This window comes from Panthera onca, chromosome B4 (genome assembly GCF_046562875.1).
Source record: "Panthera onca isolate mPanOnc1 chromosome B4, mPanOnc1 haplotype 2, whole genome shotgun sequence".
In the NCBI taxonomy this organism is placed as follows: Eukaryota; Metazoa; Chordata; class Mammalia; order Carnivora; family Felidae; genus Panthera; species Panthera onca.
The window spans coordinates 61,786,013-61,806,675 of record NC_138345.1 but is presented as its reverse complement, the minus strand read 5'-3'; the positions used below and the strand labels follow the sequence as shown (position 1 = coordinate 61,806,675).

The following is a 20,663-nucleotide window of genomic DNA, read 5'->3' as shown; positions in this document are numbered from 1 at the left end:
AGGACACAAGCCCCAGACATGAGATACGGGACAGAAGATTTGGTCTTCAGTCCATGCAAGGAGGAATCTGAAACTAAGCTTCTGCATAGAGCTGGGAGTCTTTCAGTCTCACGTATTTCTGGAAAAAAAGGGCCTAGAATAACTCCACCTACAGACCCAGCAACAGGGAACAACAGAATGCTTGTTACCCACCTGGAAATGTGCACAGGAAACAAAGTCTCTCCTAGCCATCAGTAATCCAGTTTGGAAAATTACTCAGAAGAAGCTAAAATCTTGAGGGTCTTTTGAAGAATAATATTCAAAAGCGTAGTGAAGATTTTCACAACCTAAGGCTTATAGGACTCTCACAGCAGGAGAAGAAAACAGGGAAGATGAGTTCATAATCCAAGCTAAACACATAAGGAAATACACCACTTTGAAGGAACATCACTAAAGTCAGTAAACACCTAAAAAAAAAAAAAAAAGCCAGTAACAAAAACAAGCCTGGATTTTCTAGGGAACAGGGCCTGGATATTTATGGCCGGGAGCTGAGGTGAGACTATTGGGAAGCCTGACCAGCATGTAATGAAGTCAGAGTTCCAGAAGCTTGCAGCAAAAGCTGGACCAGCCGAAATCGAGCTACCGCAGCAGAATGGCGGACACTCTCGGAGCCAGCAGGCAGCGAGAATTTCCCTACGGCTGGCCAGATTCCTATAGCATCAGAGTCGAGGGCTTATCAATTCTCAAAAGAGCAGAGAGAGGGGAAGCTGAGTCTGAGATACCTGCTCTGAGCCAAAATAACTGAAAATGTGAGATGTCCCCATACAGGGGATCATATGGCTGACAATAATTTGAAGAGTTTCTCAGAACTGGCTCAGGACAGCACTCTCACAGATGGAAATAAACATAGTTCAGAAACAAGATTGCCAAAAAATGGTAAGTCAAGCAATTCCGGAGAATGCTCGTCAACAAGAACAGGATACAAAAACACGTAAATACTAAAAGACTGACAATATTAGAACTGGCAGAGGCAGCTTGCAGAAAAACTCTGTAAGAACATATTTTATATACTACAATTAAGTATACTATTACAATGAAGGGTATACCACAAATACCAAGAATGAACAGAAAGACTTTCAAAACCAAATAGGAACTCTAGGAATAAAATGTATTGTATGTATGTTTCAAGTGACACTTGAAGTTTAGAAGTTAAGAAAAAAAAAAAAAAACCAACAGAATACATCCTAAAGCCATTAGAAAAGCATACTTTTATCAGGGGTGGAGAAGGTGATGAGGTAGTTTCGGGAAATCCAGCTGCTTTCTCTCAAGTAAGTCACTTTATAAAGGAGTAGGATGCATATTGTTTTCCTTTACTCTTCATGTTCTCTAATCCAGTTTTACCAGTAATAAAGTTGAATTTTTTTATGTTTATTTATTTATTTTGAGATGGGGAAGAGTGTGAGCGAGAGAGAGGCACAGAGAGAGGGAGAGAAAGAATCCCAAGCAGCCTCTGCACTGTTAGCACAGATCCTGATGTGGGACGCTATCTCATGAACCTCGAGATTATGACCTGAGCAGAAATCAAGAGTCAGAGGCTTAACCAACCGAGCCACCCAGGCACTCCACAAAGCTTGTATTTTTAATCTGACTTTTAGACCTATTTTTTTATTTAATTTTTTGATACACTTTGAATTTATTTTTAATGTCTTATTAGGAAGAATTTTAACCTATAAAAAGTGGCAAGCATAAGGCAATCAATACACACAATACTTTTCATCTAGATTTAGCAATTCTTATCATTTTCTCACATACTTTATGTATACATATGTACATATTAATATAATTACTACTTCTCAGAACCATTTGAGAGTGTTGACAATATCATGAACCATCATTCCTAAATACTTCAGTAAGTGTATGCTGAGAACAAAGATATTATCCTATATAATCACAATACTTTTATTATTGAGTTCAATTATTGACATAATACTGTTACCTAATACACAGTCCATATTCAAATTTTACTAATTGCTCCATAAATGTCTTTTACAGTATTGACATTGCGTTTCTGTCTTTAGTATCCTTCAAATCTGGAATAGTTCCTCAGCCTTTATTTGGCTTTTGTGACACTGACATTGTTGAAGAATACGATTTAGTTTTTTTACAAACGCCCTCTTAATTTGGGTTATCTGATTATTTTGTCATGATTTAGATTTAGGTTTTGTATTTTTGTCAGGAATACTATAAAGGTGATCAGTCTTTCTCAGCTGACCACATTTGTCCCATTCAAGATGTTAACTTTGATCATTGGTTATGTGATTTTGCCGCAATAAAGGAAGCATTTTTCCTTTTGTAATTGACATGCAATCTTTATTTTGATGGTTTGATCCCATTAAACAACAAACTGATATATTTGTGTAGCTTCTACTGATGATTCTTGACTAAATCAATTATTGCTATATTGGTGGCTAAATGTTTTGTATCTTTTTATCTTAACTGGTTCAGAATCTGGAAGCACAAGGCATCTAATTCTCTCAAGCCCAATGCATGGTACATTAGTCTGGAAACCTCAAGAAACCAACAAAATGGGGTAGAATATAGAGAAAATGTGTCTTGGAGTGGCTTGTGTGGATGGCTTTAAACATAGGCCTTGCCAGTCTTTAAATTTGTGGGCTGTAGCAGTTTATATTGTGGCTGATGTTTACAGGCATGTGATTGGTTTTTAAAAGCACTGCCAGATTTGGAGGATTAACCCAATTTTTTGTCTGGTATCTTCAAGTGTGGATTCCTATCTGGGTTTAGGAAGAAAAGGGATTCAGTTTAGGGACTGGGATCATTAGGGCCTTCAACTGAGTGAGTAGATTCTCAGGAAGAGATTGAGGTTTCTTCTCGTCAGTCAGAAAAGATTCTTTTGACTCTGGAGAACAAGCTTATTTGTTGACAATGTCAAAATCATTTGGGGAGAAGAGACACCCTTGCAGAGGGAGAACATGCTCACCTCAAAAAAGGTAGTGCTTGCTTTATGGCGTCTCTGCCAGGACTGGGAGGGTATAGAGCCAGAGCAGATACCCCCTGACCTCTACTGTTCATTACTTTTTAAAAAAATTGTTTAATGTTTATTTATTTTTGAGAGAGAGATGGAATGCAAGCAGGAGAGGGGCAGAGAGGGAGGGAGACACAGACTCTGAAGCAAGCTCCAGGCTCTGAGCTGTCAGCACAGGGCTCAAACCCATGGACTGTGAGATTATGACCTGAGCCAAAGAAGGCGGCTTAACTGACTGAGCCACCCAGGTGCCCCTACTGTTCAATACTTTTGGAGTACTGAGCAAAAAGATGTAAAGATGTAATTGTTTTTTTTTTTCTTTTAATCTCCCACCCTTTTTTTCTTGTTTCTCAACTTGTACTAAGAGACAGACCTTCGTAGAAATTTTGGTTCTGCTGCAGAAGGTCACATGTGGTAGAAAGGGAGTTTCAGATGGCCACAGGGAATGTTTATTTGATGTCTAATGATTAAATGCTGAAAAAGCAAGATTTGGGGATAAGAACATGGCCTGGGTTTCTGCTTCTCATTGGAATTCTTAGGGAAACTCCAGGGGCAGCAAGGGTGGGGGCGGGGGGGGGGTGCGGTGGCCACACATGAGCTCTTCAAAACTGGTACAGATTGACTGCCACAGCTAAAAACGCTGACTTATCTCTACTGTCATATTGTTTGTCTGCCTTCCTTCTCCAATGTATTATAAAGTTATGAATTACTTATCATAATCTTTTCCTGGTCTCTCAGAGTTACCGAACTCCTAGAGAAGTTCTAGAAGAATCAGCATAGCAAACTCTGTTCCTTCTAGTTTATACAAAAAAAAAAAAAAAAAAAAAAAAAGCTGGAGACAGTGGAGGTGATATCACCTTAAGGAGAGAATAATTCAGAAAACAATAACTATCCTATGGGGTAGAGTGCCAGGGAGCCCCCAAGAACCCTTCTTGTGAAGATGGCAGGTGTCTGTAGGAAACAAAGACTTAGCCTTATGTTTTCTAGCAGGATGACTGCTGACTAAAAGGACATGGCGGTCTGCGCAACTGCCACAGCAAAAGAGAAGACCCATAAGGAGAGAGGATGGAGTTCCCCCCTCATCCTGCCCAAGCCTCCATGGGGAAGGTGGCTCCACCCTATGTCCACAGGTCCCAATGTAGGGATAGAGAGGATAGGGATTAATACTCTGCAGGCTTGCCAGGAATTGTCACAGTACAGGGGTAAAGGCACACAAAACAGAGGAATATAGACACCTCCATCCAGTGGCCAGATAGAACTTCCAATTATATCTTTCAAGAGGATTACTCATGACAAGAAACCTTTGAGGGACTGGATTCCTCAGCTACCTATACATATAGTATCCACCAGCTGAGCTAGATGAGCAGGGAGTCTTTCACTTACAAAATATTTACCGAGTACCTACTATTTGTCAAGAGCTGTTATTGTCAAAGGGATAGAGTGTAAGAGTAATAAACCAGACAAAGACTGCTTTTCATTCATTGAGAGAGACAGATAATAGTTAAATGCACAGGGGTGCCTGGGTGGCTCAGTCAGTTAAGCTGCCTACTCTTGATTTCAGCTCAGGTCATAATTTCATGGTTCATGAGTTTGAGCCCCAGTTGGGCTCCATGCTGACTGTGTGGAACCTGCTTGGGATTCTTTCTCTCACCCTGTCTCTCTGCCCCTCCCCTGCTCACTCACATGTTTGCACACTCTCTAAATAAATAAATAAATAAACAAACAAACAAACTTAAGAAATAGATAAATGTACAATATATATGAGACAAAAAGTAATTTTTAAAAAAATCAGAGGAGAGTAAACTTGCCTCAACAGGCAATTATATACAATAATGGCTGCCCCTAGATGGCCCATCCCTCATAAGGGTAAGAAAAGAGAAGAAAGGCAAAGAGGATGAAAGAAAATTATACTCTAAAACAAACATTCTGTGGCTCAAAAGAGCCTGGAATGGAGGGGAGGGAAAGCTTTATAGGTATTGAATAGAAGAAGGAGATTTTGTACCAAAATAAGACTGAGATCTTAATAAGATTTTTTTAAAAAGTCATTAGATTGCAGTTTTATTTGTCAATTATATCTCAATAAAGCTAGGGAAAAAAGGTCATTGAACTGGACTGACATGAAACATAGGAAAGAATTGTAAAGTTTAAGTAGGCTCGTTACCCATTAGGGTAAGATCTGGACAAAGCAAAGATGGTAATGATTGTTGAAAATATGCAGCACCACTCCCTACTTATAGACTGATGAATTGAGATGGATTGATTACGCCTGTGTCCTCAGGAGTCCAACAAGTATCTACTACAATGTTTGACCGGCATAACTCATGTGGTTAAAAGTTGCACTATGTGTGGTTTGGAAAATATTGTTTTGCTATAATAAGCATTTGTTAAGCTTTTTAGAGTTTCGTAGCATAGAGCTGGCCCTTTAATAATTTCATATATCTGATTTGTTCTTTAGACTTCTTTAAAAGGTTTGAGGATTTGATTAATTCAACTTTAGAGATGCAGAACAAATTACCCATTTTGGTGAAATACCCCAGGCAGTAGCTATGTAAAGAACCTCAATTCTACCCAGATATTTAAATAAAGTCATTCTGGCTGGGATTGAATAGTGTAAGGAATAGGGAAATGAGGAAACAAAGCTGTTTTTTTGCTTTTAAAGTTTTTGTGCTTAACATATAAGAGGAGGAAAGAAATTTAACTTTTGACTTTCATTTTTTTTGAGAAATTTACTACTAGAAGGGCGCTCATACTCAAATTTGAGAACGTTTTAATTTTTTAAAGTGCATTTATTCTTGAGAAAGAGAGAGAGCATGCACATATGTGTGTACGTGTACGGGGATGGGCAGAGAGAGAGGGAGAGAGAGAATCCCAAGCAAGTTCTGCACCATGATCAGTTCAGAGCCTGTAGATCTCACGAACCATGAGATCATGACCTCAGCTAAAATCAAGTGTCACATGCTTAACTGACTGGGCTAGTCAGGCACCCCTTGAAGACATTTTAATATTGCTGGCACTATACTATTATAATTTATAATAGTAAATAGGGGTAATTTATGTAGTCATATGGACTCATGATGTAACTTCTATTGAGATAAAATGGAGAATGTGGTATTATTTGAAACAGGAGAAAGATCAAGGATTTTTGACCTCTGGTGTAGAGTGGCTTTGTGGATGGCTTAATGTATGCCCTTGTCTGATTCACTTCAGAACAGAGTCAACACTGTATGTCTCAGGTCTCCAGACAGTCCAGAGAGGAACAGTCTTTGGACTTGGAGGAAGACCACACTGGAAGAAGGATGGAAGGAGTACTGCTTGACAAACTGTGAGATCTCTCCCCTAGAGGACCAGTCATAAACAGCAGGCTTGTATGCTTAAGCATAGTAGGTTACAGAACAAAAATGATGGGAGCCCAAAGAAACATGGGAATTATAATAGGAATTCCTGCTCTCATGGAGATTGTGGGAGGGAAGCTTTTGTGTTGTTTTCCACCACACTCTCCCCACTGATTCTTCCCAAGAGTCTCCCTGGCTCCCTCTTCAGACCCACAGGCAGCCAGCATCCTCCTTTCTTCTACAGGGAAACCCTCTAGGTCAAGCTTGGTGAGGAGAAGTTGAGGCTGCCATTGGCTCTGTCTGAGGAGTAGGTAAATCCAATTCAGGCCAAAGGAGTTAAAAGCCTGTTGCAGTCTTGGGTACAAGCTGTGGCCTTCAATTCAGCAGATACCAATACTTTTATTTTCCTCTGATTCAGAATCCAGAGGGGACAGGGACCATCCTTTGCAAACAGCACCAGTGACCTCTGAGAGAGTGAGTGAAAGAGCGAGAGAGAGCATACAGGATGGAGGTTCAGAGCACAAGAGCTGGAGTACTGAGCAGGCAAACAGACAGAGAGGAAGTGCTCAGCACAGTGATACAAGCAGTGCCTGTGGGATTGCAGGTGTCAGGCACTGTGTTGGGGCTTTTCATGTATTGCCTTATTTAACCCTCTCAGAAATCCAATGCAATGTATATTATTATCCCCAAGGAGACCAGTTAGACTTTTGTAGGGGTGAATTGTATGAAAGAAACCCTTCGAAGCCAGTGACCTTGAAAGGTTTTTGATTATCGTCCATAATAATCTATTAGAAACTAAAGTGTCCAAAAAACAGTAGTTACCATTACTATTTGCGAAATCTAATCTTTTCTTTTTTGTTTTATTTTAAAACATCTGGTTGAAATAATTAAAATATTTTTAAGAGCCACTAATCATTCATGACATTAATTTGAAAGCAAACAAACAAAAAAGTGTTCTAAGCAAAGCCATGGCACACAGATCTGGGCTCACATCCTGCTTTGATCACCATTAGGTGAATGACCTTTTGCAAGTCACCCCTCAGAGTCTCCAACACTCATCTGTAAAATGGGATTCATCCCTCTGAGTTTGGTCAGTTAAAAAGTAGTGTGCCAGTTCAGCTAGGCTGAAGAAAGCCAAGGGAACCATTAGCGGTCAGAGTAGCTGATTAAAAACCAACCAAAATGAAAGTCATGGTCAAGCCTTTAATCGCTTACTGCAATGGTGAGAGCAAGAGTATAAAACTGGAAAAAGTGCTGACCCTTTCCTATTCCATTTCCCCCCATGGAACAGTGCACCCGTCCAAGGTAGGTGGATAAGCACAGATGAGGGGGGTGTCTCACTGAGGAGGGATCCCTGAACAAAAAGTTCCTGCAGTTTTGTGGACCTAGGGGCCGAGGAGGGGGAGGAGGAGGAGGAGGACGACAAGAGGAAGGCTGGGAGAGGAAAAGTGCCAAGGACGGATTCAAAGTGGGGAAAAGTGTCCTCAAGTCTTTCCTCCTCTTGGTAAGGAGGCCTCAAGGAGAAATGCCTGAAGAAGGCCTAGGCTGAGAGCCCCACATAAACACGTCTCTAAACGCAGTTGCCACGACTAGAAATACAAAGATGCATAAGAGCAGAGGGGCCCAGGGTCTTCCTTGCCTGCACTTCTTTCCAGAGACGCAATGTACTCTGCGACTAACTCTGGTGTGGAGAGAGCAACTTTTCCCAGTGAGGTCGGCCAGGTAAAGTCTTTGTAATTACCTATGGTTGGGCCTGAATAGCATGCATGGGATTTTGGCCAGGAGCTGGACTCCTTATAGTATGTAAGAAGGAAGGAAATCTGTATCCAGCAAAAATACCGACTCAGTAGAATTACTGTGATAATTAAATTAAAGGAACTGAAAATAAGTTAGTGCTGGTAATAGTGCCTGGCACATAGTTATCGCTATATATATTCTTTGAGTTAAGCCCCCAAAAGAGCAAGAGTTCAATAAATGTTAGCTATTTTGCAATTATCCTGAATCTGACCAAATCCTGTCTACTCTGATCCAAGCCATCCATGGATGATTGCAATCAGAATGGGAAATATATATGAATATTTACCAGGAGAGGGGCACTTGGGTGGCTCAGTTGGTTGAACATCCAACTCTTGATTTTGGCTCAGTTCATCCTCTCTGGGTCATGGAATTGAGTCTCACATAGGGCTCCGCACTGGGCATGGAGCCTACTTGGATTTCTCTGTCTCCCTCCACTGCTCTCTCTCTCTCTCTTCTCTCTCTCAAAAAAAAAAAAAAAAAAAGGGAAACCCAAGAAAAAATAAAGGTGATTTTTCCCCATTGAAATTCAATAATATTCTCAATAATGAAGGGATAATAGAGTTAGAATGTCATCATTTTGCCATCCCCAATAATTAGTCATTGATCATCAACAGCTGCTAAAATCAAAAAAACAAAGAAAAACAGAACTCCTATAACTCCTGAAGGAGGAACATATCACCACCCAGGTTGCCAAAGAAATTGAAAGTGCATCTGATGGAACACCTAGAGCTAATAATCAATTTATAGGACAGGCAGAGGAAAAGAAATATGTTCACTGACATCATGGGGATGCAATGCAAAATCTGGACTGTGGGAACCCCATAGGACAGTCTGGTTTCTTCAGCACAAAATTTAGAGGTCAGTGATCCAGTGGAAGAGACTTGAAAGACAAAATAACGGCTCATGTTATGTGGTTCTTATTTGGACACTTGTACAAACAACTGTAACAAAGAAAAAGTGCATTTATGATATCAAAGCACACATATGCACTACACCCACATTTCAGCAACCCAGACATAGCATTTTACTTTGCCCAGTCAGTAACCCCAAAATATAACATCATTCTGACCTCTATCGCCATAGATTTGTTTTGCCTCTTCTTGAACTTTTGAATGATGCAGTATGCACTCTTATGTGTACAGTTTCTTTGCTTAATGTTATGTCTGTGGGATTTAACCATATTGTTGCCAGGAAGCAGTTCAGTTTAAAAGATATATTTTTATTTTTTTTATTTATTTATTTATTTATTTTTTTTATAATGGGATATATATATTTTTTTTATTTTTTAATATATGAAATTTACTGTCAAATTGGTTTCCATACAACACCCAGTGCTCATCCCAAAAGGTGCCCTCCTCAATACCCATCACCCACCCTGCCCTCCCTCCCACCCTGCCCTCCCTCCCACCCCCCATCAACCCTCAGTTTGTTCTCAGTTTTTAACAGTCTCTAATGCTTTGGCTCTCTCCCACTCTAACCTCTTTTTTTTTTTTTTTTTTTTTTCCCTTCCCCTCCCCCATGGGTTTCTGTTATGTTTCTCAGGATCCACATAAGAGTGAAACCATATGGTATCTGTCTTTCTCTGTATGGCTTATTTCACTTAGCATAAAAGATATATTTTTAAAAGGAGCTTAAATATAAGGTGTTGTTCACTATGGGAATGATTTATTTAGCATGAAAAAAAAGCACTCAGCATCACCTGAAACTACAATAACATTGTGTGTCAACTATACTTCAATTTAAAAAAGTAAAAAAAAAAAAAAAAAAAAAAAAAAAAGTCTATATAACAAAAAGCATTCAGTGCATATACAAAATAATTTATAAGACTCAGTCTTTATGAGAACCAATTAGTTTAGTTGTCATAGGTAAAGTTTATGAAAACTAAAAAATTTGAGCTGGATCTTTGAAGAAGTTTAAATCCTAAATAACATAAGGAAAGGGTAATCAAGATGAGAGAATAGTGAATAAATGCTTCAAAAAGTTTTGGAAAAGTGATTAAATCAAAATAGCTGGAGTTAATAGCTGGAGGTGGGGGTTGGTATTTGTGAGATTTTCTCCAAGCTCTATTGAGGTACAATGTACATAAAATAAACGTATATATCTAAGGTGCTACAATTTTGTTTTTAAATATATGTTATATACCTGTGAAACAATCACTACAGTAGAGATAATGAAAATATCTACCATGATCAAAAATTCCATAGGCCCCACTGCAATTCCTTATTCATATTCTTTCCCCATCTTGCACGCCTCATGAGCATGATTACTTTCAGATGCATACATTTTGCTGCATATATCAATTGTTTATTCATTTGTATTAGTGATGTCATATTATATTTGTTTTTCTCTGTCCTCAAGGTCCATCCATGTTGTCAGAACATGTCACAACATGTTACATCTTCTTTATTCATCTATTGACAAACACTTAAGTTGTTTCCTTTACTTTGCTATTATGAATAATGCTGCAATAAACACAGAAGTCCATTTATCTCTTCAATGTGCTGTTTTCATTTCCTTTGGATATACACCAAGAAGTAGAATTTCTGGGTCATTTGGTAGTCCTATTGTTAATTTTTAAAGTAAACTCCATATTGTTTTCCATAGTGAGTGAACCAATTTGCATTCCCACAGAGTGTGCAAGGGTTCCTTTTTCTTCACATTCTCCCGAACACTTTTTATCTCTCATCTTTGTGATGGCAGCTATTTTCACAGGTATGGGGTAATATCTTATTGTGATTTTGATTTACATTTCCCTAATGATTAGTAATGCTGGCTCATTTTAAAATCAGATTTTTTTTTTGATTCTTATTGAGTTGCATCAATTCCTTATATATTTTGGATATTAACCCCTTATTTGATATATGCAAATATTTTCTTCTATCCCCAAAATTACCTTTTCATTTTTTTGATTGTTTCTTTTACTCTGTGGAAGCTTTTTAGTTAGATGGAGATGCATTTGTTGAACTATGAATGACAAGAAATCCATACACAAATAAAAGTTCAGATGAAACTGATCATTTAAATGAAGACAGTTGTTAGTGGCATTTTTTTTATGTGTGTTATTCAATTAAGATAGGGTACTATTTTTGTGGAGCTTCCTTTTTAAAACATGGGTGCCTTTAATCAAACTCCTCCTTTGATGGATATTTATGTATTTAATTTTACTTCTCTTTTACCAGTACTTATAAGAAGAAAAAAATTAAAACTTTCTTTTTGATGAATATATCAAAGACCATTTTCAGTATGAGTTAATAATTATAAGAATTATTAACATGACACTAAGCAGTTATGAAATAATTAAAATGCACAGATTACACTTTTTCATGGCTCATACCATTGAATGAAACTCACTCCAAGTAAATACACTGCACAGACAAGGATATTAAGAAACTCTGACAGAACTCTGATAATACTCATAAGTCAAATGGAAAGTCTCTGCTTCAGTTTGATTGCTTAACATGTTCCTCTCCTCTGTCAGTGTGTTTGTTTCAAAATAACTTTTAAAAAGTTTCACAGATTCTAGGAGTATCTGGGTGGCTTAGTCGGTTAAGCGCCTGACTTGTGACCTTGGTTCCGGTCATGATCTCGTAGTTTGTGGGATTGAGCCTGCATTGGGCTCTGCACTGGCAGTGTGGGGACTGCTTGGGATTCTCTGGATTCTCTCTCTCCCTCTCTCTGCCCCTCTCCAACTCACGTCTCACTCACTCCCAAAATGAATAAATAAACATTAAAAAAAAAAGGTTTCACAGATTCTGACAAAACTTGGAATATTCCAAAATTTACCCATAATTTTAAGTTCGATTTCTGGTTCAGTCTGCCACTTAAAAGAGAAATGGTTTTGGATTTAGTTTTTCAAATGGAGATAATTATTAACATTTTGAAAGAGATTTCAATAAAGTCAGTAGCTATATAGAAGTTGGAGAGACATGCATTCTGTGCAATGCCAAGTAAATAATTTGTGGCATTATCAGTATTTCAGATAACATTTCAGGTTTTCTTCTGCCCAAATTAGACATTGTCTTTCATCTTGCTGACCAACTTCTATCCACTATTAACTAATCACTTTGTTAGCCACCTGACAACTTTAAAAAAAATTGACCAAGTGTGGTAAACTTCCCAGAGTTGTCAAATGTTATGTGACTCATTCTATTTTCTTGATTTAAAATTGCAGTCAATACAATATGTTTAATGCTTATCATTTATATTTTTGAAGACATTTTGATTGAATTTGATATATGAATAGAGTGACTAGATTATAAAAGTGAATATCATCAAAAAATAGATCATTCTACAAATACTACCTATTACATACATTAGCCTTAGGCAAAAATCATTAACAGTGAACATCAAAAAACAACTTATTATGATTCAAAAGGCTTCTGCGATGCAGATTAGTCTTGGCATCACAGAAGTTCAGAATTTAAAAAGACCTCAAAGAAGACCTTGTAAAATCATACCTGTGATCTTTGGAGTCTTTGCAGTACATCCCTGACAAACCCAGCTTGGATTGAATGTCATCAATGACTTTTAACTCACTTCTTTTAAAGCAGTCCATTCTGTCTTTAGCTAGTTTTGAACTAACATCGATTCCAAATCAGTTTCTCTGTAGCTTTCTCACACTGATTTCACTTCTCCACCAGGATTACACAGAACTAGTCTCAAGCCTTTTCCACAGGAAAATCCTTTTCATGTATTAAGAAAGCAGTATGCTCTCTGAGAATTCTCTTTGTAAGAGAAAACACTCCTAGTTCTTTCAATTGTTCCCACTTGCCATGGTTTCCCCATTCTGGTTGCTGTCTCTTGAATGTGCTGAAATCTTTTGAGAAGAGAAAATTTATTATGTAAACTTACAGATAATGGTCAAACATTTGTTGATAAGTAAATAAATAAATTAATAAATGAAATGTATTGCTGAGGAAAGCTGAAATATAAAATAAAGCATATAACTTGGTCTATGTATTGAATATTACTACTAATTTCAGAAAAAAACAAATCTGTTTTTCAATTTTTTTTCACTTAGTGTCTGGGTAGATATATGGGAAGCTGAACAAATATTCATCTTACTCAACATACATATTATAAAGTTATAGTTTCTAACTGCCCTCAAAATTCAAACTGGCTTCTTGACTTAGCACCTATTTGGATTCTTACAAGCCAAAAATCGATGAAAATTTTCAAAATGAATAAATTTTTATAGTCGTATTTCAAACTTATCAACTCCTCTTCAAAAGTTAGTGTACAAATAAGGCTTTTTGTTGTGATGTTAATGTGCTCTTCCAGCAGAAACGTAGTGCTTTGTGATTCAAAAATTATTAGATCCTTTCCATTCCAAATCATTTCCACACTCTGTCTGAATATCGATGAAAGAAAATGGCTGACTCTCTGGAGCAGTGCTGTTCAATAGAACTTTCCACAATGATATAATGTTTGATATTTGCCCATCTAACATGGTAGTCACTAGCTACAGGTGGCTACTGAGCACTTGAAGTGAGGCTAGTGTAACAGAGGAACTGAATTGTTTTTTATTTATCTTTAATTATCTTTAATTATTGAAATGTAAATAATTATATGTGGCTAGTAGCTGCCAAACTGGAACAGCTCTAGCTGATGGACCCTCAGATACCCTTGCCTCTTAGTCACTGTGTTCTGAGACATATTAGCTTTGTTTAGATTTTTTTCTTCCCAAATGTGTTTTTTCCCCAAATTGCTGTCACTGCATAAAAAAACAATTTTCGTTATAATATAGGCATTAAAGGCCATGACATTTAAATAGTTTTTAAAAAACTAATGGCCTTTGCTTATTTCTCATGCATTTTCCAGTTTTATTTTATAATGTTTCCTTCAATACTAAAAATAAAACCCTTACATCTAGGATATGGCTGTAAGTTCATAAGTAGTAAAGGGGGTATTTTCAAGGGTGGCAGAGGAAAAAGGGAAGAGAAGGAATTACTTATTTTTCAAAGTTAAAAGGTCACACATGTAATAAAGATTGGCTTGAGTTTTAAAACCATGGTCTTTTTTTTTTTTTTTTTTTTTTTTTTTTTTTTTACAAACAAGCCTCAAATGTTTTAATGGAATTTAGCTTTTCCTTTAAACTGTCTTTTCACAGTCAAAACAACAAAAAACACCCAATGTTAAAACCACTTAATAAACTTACAAACTAGAAAAATTAGACACTTCAGATAGGCAATAAACTTCATATTATGAAAGCAATATATATTCCAAGTTTCAAAGATTTGACAAGTTCTGCAGAGTATCTTTCATCAGTAGATGGAAACTTTCAAACTCCACAACCTTCTCCCAAGTAGCACTGAGTGTCATTCACTGGTTTGAGGTCGAATCCATTTCAAGGCATGTCGCGGCGGTACAGTGATGGTGGGATGATAAAATGCGCAGTCAGGTCTGGGACATTGAGTGTTAAATCTGCAGTGTTTTGGATGATAGAAGGGACATTCCATTTTCTTACAAGCAGGGAAATAACGGCACAGCTGACTATGAGAGGTGGTGCTGGTGTTGTAACTGGTTTTAGAGGCAGTACTGGAATTCTTCTACTCATATGAGTGAAGGGACAATCTGGTTTAGTACATTTTGTATCATATTTACAATTTGGATAAACAAACACTTCTCAGCAAATTTACAATTGGGGAAGGCTTTGCAAGGTGAAACAGGATGATGGTAAGCACACTCATCCCCATTTTTACAGGCAGACCAGTACTTGCAACGCTCCAGAAGTTTTTCTGGTTTCTGGGCCACACTCAGTTCACTCATCTCAGCATTTGCAAAGCTACCATTTGGGTCATCAAGCTGCCTGCTCATCAACTGCAACTGCTGTGGGTGGAGGAGACCTTTGAGTCCCTTGCTTGAGGCTGCAGTTTGGTTTACAGGTTTCATTCCTTCAAAGCACATGTCCTCCTCTTGATCTGACATGTATCCTGGGGGGCTGGGGACACCATCCAGCATCACTATAAGCTTGGGACTTGCAGGTTTATCTAGTTGTACAAGATCTCGTGTCTGCATAAGGTGTCCTGAAAGTACCCGAAGGGTATCCGCAGTCTTCATCCCCAACTCCTGGTTTGGTACCACTACTATTTCCTCAGACAGCTTTGGCTTCTTCAGAATAAATGATCTTGTGTCTGCATGGACCATGGATTCCATGTCATAGTAATCTTGACTGATCTGCAGAGTTTCTGCCATTACTTGGTCGACTTGTAGTCGGGATAACAACTGCCTCTGTGGAGCTCCTTGACTTTTTTCTCTATTATCTCCTTTTGTTTCCTCTTCTTTAATGGGAGGACTTATCCTGGGGGTCCTGCTTTGCGCCTGGACCATTTCGGCCAGCAATTCTTCTTGAGAAGTTCGAGTTCTGGGAGCAACTGGAAGTATCTGTTTCTGTGAGATTGTAGAATAGTTAGTTGTTTTTCTTACAGATTCTTGAGCTTCAGATATAGCCTTCAAAATTAGATTCTTGTCAGCTTGTTTAGAAGGTGGAAGTGAAGGTCTCCTTTCAGGCTTTGCTGGCACTGACACACTGCTGGAGATGCTTCCTGTATGAGACCCACAATCATCATCTTCCTCCTCCTCTTCTCCATCATGATTGAATTTTTTTACTTTAACAACTGAACTTACCACAGGCAACTTTCTCCTCCAAAAGTTTTCTTCCTCAATACTCATTTTTTCTGAGTTGTTTCTGAAGAAGGGACTAGAAGTCTCTTCTAAGCTGTTAATCACTTCCTGTTCACACAAACGTCCTGTTTCATATACCCGGCTGTTCTGTATTATCAGGTTGCTTGGCAGCATGAATACTGTTTTGTTGCTGCTGAAATTGCAACCTGTTTAAATAAGCACCACTATTTGCATTTCCACTTGCAGGTGGTGGATCAATTTCAATAGAAGGGTGAGAAGAACCATACATAAGTGTCACTGTCGGTTTTTTCTGAGATAAGGGATTCTCCTGCACAAAATTGAGATCATCTGGTTCTGGCTTAATATCAATCACATTTTCAGAGGGTGCTGGCTCCCTCAGAGGCTTCACAGTTGACATTAAACGGGTTGCAGCTCCATCATCATAACTCTGTCTAACATTAGTGGTTTTCTGCTCCTGTGAACTAGTAGAAACCCTGGAATCTCTTTTCTCAGGTCTTGTGCTAGCAACTGCGAGGGGTGGCACTGCAGCTTCAGGCCCTCTCTTGTCTCCCCGACCGAAACTGCTCTTGTTTGAAGACATGTTATTATCAAAGATGTTGGTATCAGAAGACTTGAGACTGGAGGGATCAGTTGTAACAGAACGAAGTTTATCTAATACACCGTGAAGCTAACATAAACTCCTAATTCTTGCAATTTCCCCTTAATGGCACTCCGGATCTTGTGGCTAATCTCGGCGCCCATCTCCATGGCTCCACGGCGGGTGGCGGGCTCAGCCATGCACGGCTCTTCACTTACCAAGAGACCCGCGCCGGCTCCCGGCCTGCAGCTCCGCCGCTGCCTAAAACCATGGTCTTAGGGGCGCCTGGGTGGCGCAGTCGGTTAAGCGTCCGACTTCAGCCAGGTCACGATCTCGCGGTCTGTGAGTTCGAGCCCCGCGTCAGGCTCTGGGCTGATGGCTCGGAGCCTGGAGCCTGTTTCCGATTCTGTGTCTCCCACTCTCTCTGCCCCTCCCCCGTTCATGCTCTGTCTCTCTCTGTCCCAAGAATAAAAATAAAAAACGTTGAAAAAAAAAATTAAAAAAAATAAAACCATGGTCTTAAAACAACAACAAACAGTTGGAATATCTCAGATATCAAGTCTTGGGATATAAGGAATATTTGCCATTGGTTCGAGGTTGACTTATGCTACTTTTTAAATAAACACTTAGCGTATAAAATACTGAACAGAGTAGAGCAATGGGAATTTTTTAGCTCTCTTTTGAATGTTCCAAGGACAACTGCAAAGACTTTTTCTAGCATATCACACACAATTTCTTTTTAAAACCCTAAAAATCTCACTTTAGAGATGTTGTAAGGAGTGTCTCTTGGTAGTTCTGGGCATTTTCAAAGTCTTGCTGCTGTTCCTGGTGAAATAAATTGTTCAGATGGTTTCCTGATAGGTAACTTAACTTTAGATATTAGTAAACAATAATCAGAAAGGGAGTGGGAAGTCAAAGGGCTAATGTTCAGTTGCTTGAAGACTTCACTATCACAAAAACACTTCCTACTCCCAATCTCTAGATCTTGGTTTATATTATTTCTTCTTCAAAAGAGGTCTATCATATCATTCAAAGTCAAGCTCAAATGTCACCACCTGTAAGAATCCTTCTCTGATCATACGAATTAACACAATCTTGTTCTCCTCATCTCTGTAGTGCCTTGATCATATTATTCATGACTCCACATACCATATTCGTTACAAGTCATCTTCTCTAGTAGTCTGAGAGGTCATTAATACAGGGCTTACATCTTAAGTCTCTTCGTACCAATTCCCAGTACTTAGTGCATGTTAATGATCTGAAGCCATTCTCATTTTTAAAATGGGAATGATCAGCCACCCACTTCACATATTGTTCTGGATACTGTTGCTGCATAACAAAATATCCCAGAACTTAGCAGTTTAAAACAATGATTTTACTGTGCTCATGACTTGTGGGTTAGGAATTTAGACAGGGTTCATCTGGGTAAGCTCTTATTTGGAATCACTTATGCAGGTATATGTTGGTTGGGCTTCTGTCATCTTAAAAAAGCTCAGTTGGGCTGGATGTCCAAGATGGCTCACTCTTACAGGACTGGCAGTTGACCAGAGCACCAATATGTGGCTTCTTCAGGGTGGAGCTGGGAGTGTAATCAGCTTTCTGATATGAAAGTTTAGGGTTCCAAGTGCAAGGTTTAACCAAACAAAATGGAAGCTGCATTGTCTTCTGTGACCTGGCCTTGAAAGTTTATTGTGTTACTTCTGTTATAATGTATCACTATAAGTGTCCACAAGTCACCCAGATTCAAAGGAAGGGTAATTAGACTATACCCCTTGATGGGTACAGCAAGGTCACATTGCAGAAGAACAAATGAGATGGGAGATATTGTTGTGACAATATTTAGAAAATACAATCTGCCACATACAAATAATAATGTGAAAACACGCTCGACCCCAGAGACTTATGGACATTTTCATTCATATTGTACCTTCTTCTTTTTTTTTTTAATCATATCACCTTCTGAACTTTGACCTATTCAGTTCTTTTTTAAAAAATTTTTAATGTTTATTTATTTATGAGAGAGAGAGAGACTGAGTGCAAATGGGGGAGGGGCAGAGAGAGAGGGAGACACAGAATCCAAAACAGGCTCCAGGCTCTGAGCTGTTAGCACAGAGACTGACATGGGGCTTGAACTCAAGAACTGCGAGATCAGGACATGAGTTGAAATCAGACACTTAACCGACTGAGCCACCCAGGTGCCCCTAACCTATTCAGTTCTATGCCAGGCCTGACACTTACCCAATGAGTCACGCTCAAGGTCTATGGCATAATATACTAATATGCAGAGAGTGAGCAATAATGCTCAGAACTTTGAGCTTATCTGTCCTGCTGTTCCATCGTTCTTTCTTTCTTATCTTTTTACTACTTTTACTTGTTCTGTCAACCTTTTATAGAGCTGGTTCTATATGCTATATTCCTCTTTATTGGCATTCTCAGAGTATCTTCATCTTCTCGTCTCTGAAGCAAAGGATTTTTGATGAATAGAAATATTTCATCCATTGTAGCAAAAGGTTAATTTTAATCCTTCAGTGTCCACACTGGTCCTTGGAAAGAATCATTATCTTAGCCCAAAATTCCTTAAATGAGATTTTGTTTTTAGGTCAATGAAAAAAGAGAGCAAGAGAGTGCCTCTTTTTGCTGGGGATGCAGGTCAATCCAAATAAAAGTACCTCATGCAGTAGATTCTGAGGTAATATTTGTTATATATATAAACATAACCAACATTCACCTGGTGCTCACCACGTACCAGATAGACACCACTTAGTGGATGCAACGAAGTGTGAAGATCCAGTCATCAAGCTAGCTGAGAAGACATCTCTTAATCAAAGAAGTAGACAACTAAGAAAACAGTTATGTTCTGTAAGGTCCAACGTTAGTGGTACAACCATAAATTATAATCTTGGGGAAAGTGGACAGAACTGGCATTCTTAGGATACCTTCTGTGTGCTAGTGGTTGAGTCCTGATTTCACTGAATCTTCATAACAGGGCCACAGGAAAGAAACAATGCAGGGAGCTGATGAAGCAGAGAGGGGCATAAAGAACCCAAAGCTATGCACTTTGCAAGTGGACGAACCAGAACAAACTTCAGCAGCCAATATCAATGTCAACTTTCTTTCCTGGCTGTGACCCATATCCTCAGGATAGCAAGACTCTCTTTCCTCTTCTGAGATCTCTTTCAGCTTAGTCTTAGATGCTGTTACATGACTGGGGATAATTAATAGGCAAGTCTGTGATGTTGATTGAATCTTTTCTAAGAGACTTTCTCATGCCCAAACTGATCAAGGTTCAATTTTTCCAATGGCCACTGGAGGGCTCCCCACTGTAAGCTTTATAGACCATCACCAGGTATTACTTAAACACAATTTTTTGTTGTTCTCTCTGATGTTTGATTAATTCCAGGCCTTTGGGAGTCGGTGAGTGACTATGTCACTCTTAAAAATGAGGGATGAATAACATTTTGCTGGATCCATATTGAGTTAACTTTGGGCAGAGGTCATCTAAGGATCTTGCCACATGGTTCTTTATGTACTTCTGAGGCCAGGCCACCTACATTTTGCTTCTTAAGTCCCAAGCCTGAATTGTATTCAAACAATCACCTGCAGTCCTCACCTACAGCACTGCATCTATGTTATGCCTTCTTTGTCGATGACCAGCTTCTCACTGTCTTCCATGTTGGACTCTGCCCTGGGGGCTAAGGCCTCAGCCAGGGCAAAGATGTAATTTGTTCACTGCTGGAGCCTTAGGATATTTTTCCATCTGGGACTCCAGGCCCTTTGCCCCTGTGCTATCTTAAAGCAAGGGGAGGCCTATAAGAAGGGACCAAGGAGGTTCTAGTTTGCTGTCAAACAAAATTCATTCTCTCCTCTCTACAACTTTACCCTGCTGGTTGATATATCACCCTGCCTGGTGCATTTACAGTTTAAAATACAGAGAGAGAATGTAATGTTGAGTTCAGTGAAATGTGTTCTGATGGCAGAATTTCATATCACAACAAGATGAAATTTTTCAGCAAAGACTCAGAGCCCTCTAAAATACACCAGAACAAATGACAGACTGTGGTGTTGGCTGTTCATGGATACTTCAACTTTTGGATAATGATTTTAGAGGACCTATCCTGCTAGAAAGGTGTTTGGAAAGTAAAGTGGAACTTGAAATAGGGTCTTCTCAGTGAAAAACACTGCCAGTGTTTAAACAAGAATTATTTCATTCAAAAGCAAATCACTCCAACTTGAGTGATTTTCAACAGAAGAAATCAGGAGAGGGTAATGTCCTTCACGAGAGACTTAGGTA

General features: G+C 38.8%; 1 pseudogene; it reads right to left on the bottom strand.

Annotated features, from left to right (window-relative positions):
- Window positions 1-14,192: 14,192 nt before the first annotated feature.
- On the bottom strand, window positions 14,193-16,563 carry LOC132677174 (zinc finger CCCH domain-containing protein 14 pseudogene; annotated as a pseudogene).
- Between the last annotated feature and the right edge of the window lie 4,100 nt (window positions 16,564-20,663).